This window comes from Xenopus laevis, chromosome 1L (assembly GCF_017654675.1).
Source record: "Xenopus laevis strain J_2021 chromosome 1L, Xenopus_laevis_v10.1, whole genome shotgun sequence".
In the NCBI taxonomy this organism is placed as follows: Eukaryota; Metazoa; Chordata; class Amphibia; order Anura; family Pipidae; genus Xenopus; species Xenopus laevis.
In genome coordinates, this window is record NC_054371.1 from 123684466 (window position 1) to 123694734 (window position 10269).

The window sequence follows — 10269 nt, forward strand, 5'->3', positions numbered from 1 at the left end:
AAAGACTTTGAGGACTGTTCCTTTTCACCTCTGGAAAGGGACATCCGAGTTTGTGGTAACAAAAAGATAGGGGCTAATGTTCTGCTCTGCTTTGAACACATTCCTTTTGTCACCTCCCAATTTTTTCTATTTTTTTGCATTAAATATGCCATATATTTTATTTTTAAGTTCATTTTCTATGTGCTGACGTGTCCAAAGTGAATTTTATTGCAGTTTGACGTTTTAACTACCTAAAGCACCAGAATCTTTTTCAGAACTTTTGGTCATCAATTGTAAAAGGCCTTTCTCCTAGTGACATTTTAGCTGTATGTATTTCCATTTGTTTTCTGCTTGTCGTTCCCTTCAATATTGCACCGCTGCTTCTTGATAATTGTACCAGTGTACCAAGAATGAGGCAGATAACAGACACAATGAGTGTTCAGCTGCAATTTACCACCAAAAGGACTGTGGCATCCTAAGCACAAACCCTGATCTGATCGATTGGGAAATTAACCATAGATAGGTAGGTGTCATCCAATGCAAGGTTAACTAATTGGCCCCATTTAAGAATTTGTACGTGATGTGCAATAAAGTTAAATATTCCCTTGTTGATTTTTTGGGGTGCTGCATCTATAACCATAACACTAAGGGCTAGATTTGTCACAGTTTAAAAGGGGTTCCTGTTAAAGTTTTAGCATTTTTCCCTGTTGAATTTTTTTCCAGGCTTTAATGAAAACTTTTCACTGCTTTTTGGAAACATTTTAATGATATGGCTTAAATAACAAGGCATTTCCACAAGATGTATGCAAGAGAAAAACCTCAAATCAAATTTTTCCCCTTCACTAGGGACAAACTGTGCAAATTGTTTTTTTGAACTTTGATAAATCTGCCTCTAGAGAGTCTGTATACAAAGGGAATACACTACTTTGGGATGCTTGTACTGACATGATCAGGTGTCTGGAGTATATTTGGCATGTAGGAATGCCCCACTGCATAGTCACCAACAGATAAATGTGCAGAGTTACACATAGTCTGGTTTTACTATTGCTTGTGTGTGCCATTTATCTTACTTTGTACAGCATAATGGGATACCCTGTATTTAAATATAGGCACAATACTGTGTCTGATCTGCTGTAATAACTGTCATGATGGTGTCCTGGTGTGGTATCTCAGTGACACCTAGTGTTGTAAAGCAAGTGTTGCATTTTACCATCAAGGAGGGGATTACATTATGTCCCATGTACTAACTGAATGTGAAATCTGCTCTTGTGGGAGTTGTGTAAATAATGTAGTGGCAACTTTCAGTTACTTTTACACACAAAAACTTAGATCCGCCTCGAGCAGAAACCAATCATTTGTGTACATCATTTATAATTTTCCACTTTCCAGTATTATACATAAAATCAACAACTATGTGCCATGTAAAAATAATAAACATTAAAAAGCTTATGCATCCTATTAGATGTGTAAAGCTTGCCATAAACATGCCAATATTAAGTTGCCAGCACAGCTATGCATGAGCACATTGACAACCAATTTGAAAGTGTCTTTCTGATTTACATGCTAGGATGGAACGGGGAAGTAGAAATCTACTAGAGTGCCACTTATGATCAGTGTTTTTACTTTCCCTTAAATGGGATGGGATTGGAGGAAAGGAGAACACGGATGGTACATTTACTCCAATCCCCTGCAGAGAATCCATTTAATATAGACTGGAACTAATGGCTTCTCAGTGCCTCCAAAAGGGGCAACCCACTTTTTTAGTAGATTGGGAGAAATTGGAATTAAAACCTTACAGAGTTAAAATAAAAATTGAGAGTGCTGACTAGCCTGGATGAGCCCTAATTCAGTTGGCTTTTGTAAAATACATATATTATAAATATTTTAGTAGTATAGGCAATTGGTACCCTTAAAGGGATACTGACAAAGTCCCCTCCCCCCATTTCACAAATGGTAGATACTCTTCAGCACACTCCCTAGTGTCACCTCCTAAAGGTTACTCCACAAAGATCAGCAATTCATCAATCAAAGTGTCCTTCACCCCATTTGTTTAATTAATGCAGGCTTTACAGTGATATTTACACATTCCTATTTGTAGGACTTGTGTTAAAATCACTAATAAAAATACAGTAAAGGTCATTCATACTTATTTTTTTTATTAGCCATTTTATTTGCCCATTAGCCAGCCAATTTTTAACTTTGTGCTCTAACCCCTTCATCTGCAAACTGTGTAGTCCCACTAGCAATGGATCTGTCTAGCATCTTGGCTGTGTAAGTGTGATCACCCCCATAGACTTCCATTACAAACACAAGATAGCGTTCAAGCCCACAGGAGGATAGTGCCACCCACAGCACAGGCTAATAGACTTGGTACTGCTGGGTCTACACTGCATGACACGGTTGAATGTATTTATTTTTTTCATCTTTCAAAAAAAAAAAAAAGGCTTAATGATGTGATGGGTGGTTAGTGATACTGGCAACATTTCAATTATAGGAGTATGTGTCACTTTATGGTTGTATTTTCTGTTACCTTACAGGTTTAGATTTAAAATATTTCCATTTTTAAAGTTTTTTTTTTTTTGGTGTTCTCTACTCTGGCTTAGCAATTGTTTTTTATTTAATTCTCTTCCACTCAGATTAATTGGACAAAAATAAGACTGTTGGCCTGATACTGATTGTAGAATTCCTGCCAAAGAGTGAGAGAGTGCTGCTGTGTTCATCTTGAAAGGATAGAGACCATTATATCAGTACCAGAATATATTTTGCCCTGTGCAAGTAACTAAATTAACTAGTTCTGGTATAGCTCCGTGTCATCAGTCTATGCAACTGTACTCCTGGCCCTGCTCTTACACGTTGCTGTAGAAGATAAAGATTCCCTTACATGGTACAATGTGGTTGATCATTTCGGCAGACTTCCAGAGAGGTGTAATTCATCGTCCATAGATTGCAATGGAGGTGTTGGTGTCAGTTGTGAGTGAATTAATGTTTTTTTTGTTTTTTTTATTGCTGATGATGGTAGATGAATTGTGAATACAGCGTTGCTAGATGGGTGGAGGATACTGGGTCAGTATCTGGTCAGTCTAGTATATTACTAAGGTCTGTTTGTATTCTCCATGTTATGTAGTTCTGATCTTTTTCTAATGAAAAAGGAGGCTCTGTCCATTTAATAAAACAAAAAACAGCCATTTGCTTGCCATTTGGCTAAAAGAAGTTCCCCTTGTAAAGTTATTCCTTTGCTGCTGCATTGACACTTTACAGATGACCAGTTCCAAGCAGAGTATTTTTTTTTTTTTTGGCCAGTGAAGTATTTTTTAGGACATTACTTTTTCAATTTTTTTTTAAAAAACATGCCTCTCTTTTTGTGATAACCTTATAATAAGCGCCTTTTAAAAGTTACAGCTTACTTGTTTTTAAGTTTTATAAAACTCCCAGCATCCCCAGCCAGCCAAAAAAAAAAAAAGTTGTTAAGCTTTCCAGTGAATGTGCTTCTAGTGTTCACTAGAAGCCAATGATTTTCTGCTGGCTTTCATTCACAAGGTATCCTCCTGCTCTAGCCATAATAGCCAGAGTGGAACTTTCCATTATTGTCAATGGGGAAAAAGAAATGTCTCCTGGTTAATAGAGGGCATTATGGCGACACAATGAAATCGGCTAGTGTGCTATTTGCCTGATAGTTGTTTACTTCTTGGTTTCTGTTTGCTGCTGCCAATGCTATATACATATACTTTAGCTCAAATATCTGTCGGTATAAAGAGGTTGCCAACAATTCGTATTTGCTTCATGGCCACAGGCTGTTTTATTACTTGCAGTCAATTTCATTCACGCTAGTCACTGCTTTCACTCTGCACTTACTATTTCTCATAAGGTGTTTTTCTGAGTTTAGAAGATCAGTCTCCTGTATCTCAGCACCTGCCTTGTAGCCCTTGTCAGGGTCATTTACTTTGGACTTTTTAATGTTCCTGCAGAACCCCTTCCATTATCATTTCAGCCTTTCAGGCATCTCTATTTTAGGGCTTTGATCAGTGATTTTTAACCTTTGGGCCCCCAAATGTTGTTGATCACAACTCCCAGCATGCTTTAACCCATATTCATATGTTGGAGGGAGTTGGGGCTCATAGAATGCAAGTTTAAGAAACACTGAGGAAAACAAAAATATAGACTCGGGGTATGTCTACGGCCAGAGAAATTGTTCTTATTTTATATAGCCGCTTAGTTTGCTATTGCAAGTTCATCTGCCCTTTTTACCCAGTTAAGCTTAGAAGGGAAATCACTCCAGTCTTATCAGTTGCTTTTTTTAAATTTGTATTTTCTTACCCTAAATCCTGTTAATATGGTGTATATTAATAATATAAATATTTTTTGTTTTAAAATGTGCTTTTATGTGATTCATGTGTGACAACCCCTTTCCCCTCCCACCTTGCCATTTCATGTTGCACTGTGTAAAAATTAAATAAACCACTTTTTCCCACCTCTCTGTACTATAGCTATAGATGAGCACACACAACTCTTTCTTTCAACTCTTTATTTCTCCATCTCAAAGCAGATTAGGTGGGGATAGGAACAGTGGCAACACTCTTGAGTGCTTATTGAGCCCAATAGCGCTGCTTTCTTGCTTCTTTAACGTGCAATAGCCACCACTTTTTGTTCAACCCCTTTATTATTGGTTGCCCATTCATACCTTATCCTCAGTCTGTTGTATATGTGCCAAAGTAATGGTATTGATGGGCGTCACACTACACAGTGTGTGTGTGTGTGTGTGTGTGTGTGTGTGTGTGTGTATATGTATATATATATATATATATATATATATATATATATATATATATATATATATATATATATATATATATATATACACATACATACACATACATACACATACATACATACATACACACCACCTTCCTTTCTCCCAAGTTCATTGTAAGCAAGTTCTGAAAGAAGGGGAGAGACTATAGGGAAAGTTACCTCAGCAGCGTTTCCTCCAGCGTGGGAGCACAGGGCTGCCTTACTACACGCCATAACATTCAAATATTGCTTTTTTGATGAAACATATCTTTATGATGGTGCTGCTTGTCTGTGTTCTAGAAAGTAGTATTGGTTATGGAACCGGTAAGTGTTTGAAAGCGTTGTTTGCTTGCAGTGTGAGTTAATGGTGATGGTGAAATTGTATTCCAATTATTCTGCTGCACTGCGCCCCTCAACTCTTCCCGTGCCATTAGGGCCCCTCCTCCTTAATTATTGATGGCGCCTGATATAGCTGCACCCCCTGTAGCTCAGTTGAATTGATATTAATGGATTATTCCATACAGTTAGGGGACCAAGGATGCTTTATTACCTCTTATGTTTACCTACAAATATCTGAAATATACGAAATGCCCCATTCTGACTTGCCTCCAGTTCTTTAGCCATATTGGTATGGGTGGGGGTTTAATGGCACATTCCCCTTCTGAGATTATTAAGGCCCCTTGTACTATGAGGGTATAAAACAGTGCATTCTTCACTCACTATTCTTTATACACGGTTCTCTTCTTGGTATCTGGGCGCTGAGTTGGTTTTGAGTTGTTTTTTTTTATCTAATTGCTTTTCCACTTTGTCTCTTTGTGCTGACCCTTGCTCCTATTACCTAAATGCACACTGGAATTTGATTTTCATATTGTGCTCCTCTAATTAAACTATTTGAAATTTGGAATAAATTTTGTTCCTATAATACTGTTTCCTTTTTATTTCTCTTGGTTTAATTATTTTGAACGGTGTTCTGTGTTAACTGAACTTTTTGGGTGTATTCATGGACACACATTCTGTATCTGTCCATCTACGCACATACATCACTTGGACATTGGTTACATAGTTAGGTTGGATTGAAAAAAACCCAAAGTCCATCAAGTTTAACCCCTCCAAATGATGTCCATACAAACACTGACACTGACTTTTCCATACACTTCCATAAACTATATATACCAATATCTATACTAATAGCCCATGATATTGTGTCTGTCCAAAAAATCATCCAAGCTACTCTTAAAGGCATTAACTGAATCAGCCATCACAACATCACCCGGCAGTGCATTCCACAACCTCACTGTCCTGACTGTGAAGAACCACTTGCATTGCTTCAAATGAAAGTTCTTTTCTTCTAGTCTAAAGGGGTGGCCTCTGGTACGGTGATCCACTTTATGGGTAAAAAGGTCCCCTCGTATTTGTCTATATAAAGTCCTCTAATGTACTTGTAAAGTGTAATCATGTCCCCTCGCAAGCGCCTTTTTTCCAGAGAAAACAACCCCAACCTTGACAGTCTCCCCTAATAATTTAAGTCTTCCATCTCTCTAACTAGTTTAGTTGCACTTAGTCTCTGCACTCTCTCCAGCTCATTTATATCCCTCTTAAAGGAACAGTAACGTCAAAAAATAAGTGTTTTAAAGTAATGAAAATATAATGCAGTGTTGCCCTGCACTAGTAAAACTGCCGTGTTTGCTTAAGAAACACTACTATTGTTTATATAAATAAGATGCTGTGTAGTAATGGGGGCAGCCATTCAAAGGAGAAAAGGCTCAGATTACACAGCAGGTATCAGATAAGCTCTGTCTGTCTAATGGTGTTATCTGTTATCCATTAGTTAACCTGTGCCATATAGCCGTTTTTCAATTTCCGCCATTGCTACACAGCAGCTTGTTTATATGAACTATAGTAGTGTTTCTGAAGCAAACACATCAGTTTTACCAGTGCAGGGCAACACTACATGATATTTTCATTAATTTAAAACGCTTTCATTTTTTGGTGTTACTGTTCCTTTAAGGACTGGAGTCCAAAACTGCACTGCATACTCCAGATGAGGCCTTAACAGGGACCTATAAAGAGGCATAATTATGTTTTCATCCCTTGAGTTAATGCCCTTTTTTATGCAAGACAGACCTTTATTTGCTTTAATAGCCACAGAATGACACTGCCTGGAATTAGACCGCTTGCTAGCTGCAAAAAAACCCCTGATCTTTCTCAATTAAAGGAAAATATTTTTTTTTTTAAAGTAATGCAAATATAATGCACTGTTGCCCTGCACTGGTACAACCAGTGTGCTTACTAAAAACTCTACTATAGTTTATATAAACAAGCTACTGTGTAGCCATGGGGACAGCAATTTAAAGGGGTTGTTCACCTTCAAACAACTAGTTGTTATCAGATAGATCACCAGAAATAACGACTTTTTCCAATGACTTTCTATTTTCTATGTGTCACGGTTTTTCTAATATTGAAGTATAAAGTGTCATTTCTCTCCTTCTGAAGCAGCTCTGGGAGGGGGGGTCGCCGATCCTGTAAACTGTTCTAAATTGATACATTTAGTTGATACATTTCTTATCTTTGTCCCTGCTGAGCAGAATCTCTGGGTTTCATTACAGGCAGCTGTTAGAATTGATACAATTGTTGCTAATACTCCAGAGATGCTGCTGAGAAATGTATCAACTAAATGTTGCAAAATTGTAACAGTTCAGAATCTGCACCTGGATCACTGAGCTGCCAGACTCAAACACCAGAGACAGGAACATTCAACTTTAAACTTAGATTTTGGAAAAAACGTAAAAAATAAATAATGGAAAGTAATTGGAAAAAGTCATTATTTCTAGGGAACAATCTAAAAACAACTAAATTGAAAAAAGTGTTTGGAAGGTGAACAACCCCTTTAAGCTGAAAAAGGAGAAAAGGCACAGGATACACAGCTGTGCTTGAATGGCTGCCCCCATTGCTACACCGCATCTTGATTATATAAACTGTAGTTGTGTTTCTGAAGCAAACACACCAGTTTTACTAGCGGAGGTCAACAGTAAATTATATTATCATACTTTAATTTTTTTGGTGTTACTGTTCCATCTAGTGTAAAACTTGCATTTACCGTATATTATTTTTGCCAAATTTCATAACCTTGCATTTATCAATATTGAACCTCATTTTCCAGTTTGCTGCCCAGTTTCCCAACTTAAGATGGCCATAGACGTTGAGATTTTTAAAAGATCAGATCCTGATCGTGAGACCACGATCTTCTCAGAATGATCGTACGAATTTACCATTAACTAAAAAGACAAATTTGGCAGGAAAACAAAGGGGAGCTGCCTGCTTGGCCCTGCAAACATAGATAGATTGCAGTGGGACCGACAAAGATTTTTTGACCTGGCCGATCAATTTCCCAAGAGATGTCAGCCGAAAAATCGTAAGATGTACGATTGTTCGAATACCACTAACTGCACGATAATTTCGAAGGATTGGTCGGGCTTCCCTAAAATCGGTCGTTCCGCAAGAAGAATCGTCGCGTCTATGGGGAGCTTTAGACAAATCACTTTGCAAAGTGGCAACATCCTGCATGGAACCTATAGTTCTGCACAATTTAGTATCATCTGCAAAAATAGACACAGTACTTTCAATGCCCATCTTCTCCAGGTCATTAATAAACAAGTTGAAAAGCAAGGGACCTATTACAGAGCCGTGTGGTACTCCACTAATAACACTGTCCAATTAGAAAATGTCCACCACTCTTTGTAGTCTATCTTTTAGCCAGTTCTCTATCCAGGTACAAATACTATGTTCCAGGCCAACATTCCTTTGTTATCTGAAAGTGTCTGACAATTGTGCATGGTGTGATCTCCAGATAATAGGCTAATTTTCAAAATAACACTAATACTTTTTAATACCCACTACTTTTTGAGTGCACAAGTGTTGCTGTATAGTACACCGGGGGCATATTTATTCACATTGGAGACAAAGATCACCATTGATGTTGTCCATGTTGCAACCAATCAGATCTTTGTTCTTGTTTGCTAACATGTAGGTGACTGTTCAAATCTAAATGCTGAATGGTTGCTGTGGGAAACAGTGCCAATAATATTTGTCTCCAATGCCCCTTGATGTGAGGAAGATATTCATTGTTATTCACTGTGCCCTACAGTCCTAAACTTTGATTGAACAAGGAAGGAACATCCCCTTTAAAGTGCAGAAAAACCTAAAAATATATTTCATAACCAGTAAAGCTACACTAGACTCGAGATATAACCAATATTTAGAGATATTAAGGGGGAGGCAGATAAAGTCATGGATTTTACTAGCAGATTGATACATATCTAAAATATAAGTATATATAAAGATTGGATATGCAAATTGAGGCTAGAAACAAAACAGAATCCTCTCACACCAGTGCAGTGTGCTGTACAATCCTCTACATAAAGCCTGCTTGGCCAGGTGTCTAGCACATCACCCCCTCTTGGATTGGGGAATCCTCTCCAAATACCAAACTGGATTTGGTGCATCTCTAATATTTACATGGAATGTTTGGATTTTGCGCAGGATAAAGTAAAATTGTCGGTGTCTTAGAGAACAGCAGAAAAGGGAAGGATGAGTAACAATGAGAGAAGGGAATTGGCAAGAGTATAGTGAAAAGGGGGAGGCTTGTGCAATATGAAGAGAAATCAGAATGGATGAATGATAGCACAAGTCATGAAAGAAGAGTTTTCTTGGAAAATGCATGTTCTTGCTTATAGTCTAAGGTTCCTGTCACATTCACATTGTGGTTAGTTTACAGCCTGCCTGTGTGTTTTGGAGCATGGGAGGAAATAACACACAGAGCTGTGGAGAATATGCAAGCAGTGCCCGAGCTGGAATCCAATTCAAGGCAGAAGTGCTTTCCACTGAACTAGTTTCCATGATTTCTTGTCAGTGTGAAGTAATTTTTCATTTGTTTGTTTTTACAGCTGGTATTGCTTTCTTTCACAGTGTTTTAAACATTTTGATTTTGCATAAGTCTTAAGGCTGGTGCACCACTGACTACCTAGAATTGCTTTATATAAAACATCCACCGGTTGTCACTGTGACACCACTAGCTGAGGGCAACACCATGACGGCCCAGTATATGCTTTATTCTACTTTATTGTTAAGTTGCTGCCATACACAGTGCACTACAGACATGGGTATCCACAAATACGGGCAAAGGAGGGCACTTGCCCCCCTTGGAATCTGACCTGAACTGAAGTTGTTTCAAGCTACTGCCTGTAGATATGCTCTCAGTGTCTAAATCCTGGTACGACTGAACACCAATTGGGTAGGCTAGAGGGATTGACCCAGCAGTATAGCCAATCGCTGTGCAGCTGTACACGATTGGATAGACTGGAAGGATTCACACTGCATCCTAGCCAATCCCTGTGCAGCTGTACCGGGACTTAGACTGAGGGGAAGGAAAGCAGTTTGTGCAGGCAGCAGCAGGCTTGGAATAAGGTAATAGCACTAAAGTTTATTGTCAGTGAAAGCTCCAGA